The sequence below is a fragment of the Scylla paramamosain genome, chromosome 1 (assembly GCF_035594125.1).
Source record: "Scylla paramamosain isolate STU-SP2022 chromosome 1, ASM3559412v1, whole genome shotgun sequence".
NCBI classification, from domain to species: domain Eukaryota; kingdom Metazoa; phylum Arthropoda; class Malacostraca; order Decapoda; family Portunidae; genus Scylla; species Scylla paramamosain.
The window spans coordinates 3,602,501-3,605,326 of record NC_087151.1 but is presented as its reverse complement, the minus strand read 5'-3'; the positions used below and the strand labels follow the sequence as shown (position 1 = coordinate 3,605,326).

Sequence of the window (2,826 nt, the reverse complement as noted above, 5' to 3'; positions counted from 1 at the left end):
CGCCGTTCAGATATAACTGCCATTGCCTGGTTTTGGTGTGATAAAGGCTTGAGTGACAAAATGGCGGCGGTCTCCTCTGCACGGACATTAACGCCACTTGACCGTCCTCTGTCTGTTATTGTGCGTGAATGAGTTATTATAAAGAACCATACCGGCAAATTTTATCTGCTGACAGTTTATTTGCTGACAGGGTGTGCTGACTGCCATGTTAGACTTTATGACCCTAGGAATACTGGTATGCTATTTTTTTTTATTTATTTATTTTTTTTTATTTATTTATTTATTTTTTTTTAGGGATTCTGGTGTGGAAGTGCCTACTGCCGAGAAGTGTGAATCCAGCCTTTCATGTTTCAGCGTGTGATGCCGAACACATAGAGTGACTTAGGCGAGTACTGCCGGTATAGTACGTATGTTGCATTCACGTCTCTATATATTACTAATTCCTGTTCTCGGGCTGGACATATGCTGCTACACCATCGGTATCTCCCTTCATGTGCTATATTTTGATGCTTGCCTCCAGCCCAATATCTGTCAAACGCAACGTTAAATGTATTTTTACAGTCCTAACGTCTGATATTATTCACATCTGTCTCTCGTGTGTAAAACTAAAGTTCTGGCAAAATAGAAACTTCCTCCAACTTGAGACAGGTATGACATGTACGCCGTTAAGTGTTCTCTCTCTCTCTCTCTCTCTCTCTCTCTCTCTCTCTCTCTCATACGTCTTAACAGAAGATCGATCAAAATTTCTTTATTATTTCCTAGACAAGAGAGAGAGAGAGAGAGAGAGAGAGAGAGAGAGAGAGATTTGAAGGAAAAGTGAAATAAACTCTGCCAAGAGAAAGATGCACGCATCAATCAGCGCATCCAGACACTGCAAGGCTGCACAAGCACGCAACAGTGATATATGAATGAATTACTGAAGGAGTGCGTCTGTGGGAAGACAACACAGGAGCGGTTCCACGAGTAACTTTTTGTTATCCCGTTGGTAACAAGAATTCCCACCTGTCAGCTGTCTGGTAAGGAATCAGGAAGTGGAGTTTTTCATGATAACTGTGCATGATACACAATTATTCTTCCAAAACTAGAGATGAACAACACGTGGTAATGTCGTAGTATTGTCAGACCTTCACAGTGCTACTTGGTTTGTTTTACAAATACAAGACACAAAGGTTCGTGGCTGGTCAGAATTTGTAACCTTCCTTTCTTGTTATTCCCATCTGACTCTCCTGGTCCCTTACTTGACCCTCTTGAGTAAATTTGTAATTTGCAACAATACAACCTTCAAGTACAGCAAATGAGGTCACATGGTAGTAGTGTGTGTGTGTGTGTGTGTGTCAGATCATCATGGGTAGTTGCGTTGTGCAGTTCAAGCTATGACATTCGCTCACTTATACGCTATGTATATAGTACAGTGCCTAAATATTATACAGATCAGCTTGGAGCAGTGATAGTAGAGATTAACCTTTACGAAAACTTATCAGAGAAAAGTCTACGGATTTTTTTTTTTTTTTTTTTGGGGGGGGGCATGGGGCAGGAAATATAACTACATAAAATATGAGCTCCTAGACCTAACCCAACATAAGTGGGTATCCCCCTGTCGAGCACCCCACAAACTAACAATGGGCTGTGCCCCCCTCGACCCCCCTAACAGAAGTGGAGACTGCACCCCCTCGACCCTCCTTAACTTAACTAAAAGGGAGCTATGCCCCCTTTGACCTCCTCTAATCCTATCTTATCTATCTTATCTATCTCCTCCTAACCTATCTTAACTTAATGTAATAGGCAGTGCTATGCTCACCTCAGCCCACTGTAACCTAACCTAAACTAACATTGGCACATTTGACCAACATCTGCTCATACATTTTCTGTGAAGCATCCCAGAAACCCACTAATACCAACTTAATCCTAATAAGATCAGATACTATAATACCTGAATTAATGGAAAATATATGAGGGAAAGGAGTCTCATTTTGGATGAAAGGAGAGGTAAAGGTTGGGGGATATGCAATAGCTGTGTGTTCATCTTCATATCATTGGCCTTTGTGCCTGTATTAGATGATATCCTGTAGCCAGGAACACAGGGCCAGTGTGACATCTAGGCTTCCACATTTTACCTTTCCCAGGTTTTCCCAAGTGTATATACCTGTTTATGAGTTAACTGAGAGAATGAATGAACAGCATAGTGGGCTATACATTCACTGGCCTGGTCCATATTCAACCCAGGGCCCACGCATTTGTACCCAAGTATGCTAGCCACTGTAACACAGGTGCTGTTATTATATGGGATACTTTGAAATAAAATATGACTGTCAATACTGGATAACTCTAGAGGGAGATTCAACAATGCCATATGGGGTTTAAGGTATACTATCATGTGTTTTGAGGGAGCCAGATGGTACTAAATGCCTCACCTCATGTCTTACAGGAGTAGAGGAAGGAAAGAGTTGTGCACTGCATAAAGATAATTTAGGATTAATGCAAGTAACCCAATTCAGGAAACAAATAAAGAGCAAATTCTTTTTTGCATACATCTTCAAGATGAATTGGAAAAAGCAGGTTATTAGAGAAAGAAGCCATCTACCTTTAGTAACTAATTAAGATAAGATAATATTTCTGTCTCAGTCTAGCCATTTCATCTAAACCTTAATAAAATGAAAAGGCTGAAATGTTTTGCCAAAACAAAATGGTAACTATCACTAGCATTAAAAAGTAAAAATTATTTTATCTTAAAGGCTGCAATGACACAGTTCATATAACCTGTAAGTGGCAAGATGTAAATTTCTCTCTCATATCCATCCTTCAGATTTGTGAAGTGTACGTATTCCC

The 2,826-nt window shown here is 40.2% G+C and overlaps 1 protein-coding gene across 10 annotated transcripts in view; it reads left to right on the top strand.

Annotated features, from left to right (window-relative positions):
- Positions 1-294: 294 nt before the first annotated feature.
- Positions 295-2,826, top strand: part of LOC135115537 (putative protein-lysine deacylase ABHD14B) — a 25,140-nt gene continuing 22,608 nt past the window's right edge. For 2 of the 10 annotated variants that reach the window (XR_010276080.1, XM_064033000.1), the window contains exons 1-2: positions 782-1,016; positions 2,804-2,826. The exon at positions 2,804-2,826 is cut by the window's right edge and continues 198 nt beyond it. The gene's annotated coding sequence lies outside the window, so the exon portion shown is untranslated. The other 8 variants (XM_064032806.1, XM_064032529.1, XM_064032864.1 and 5 more) reach the window with 7 other exon arrangements.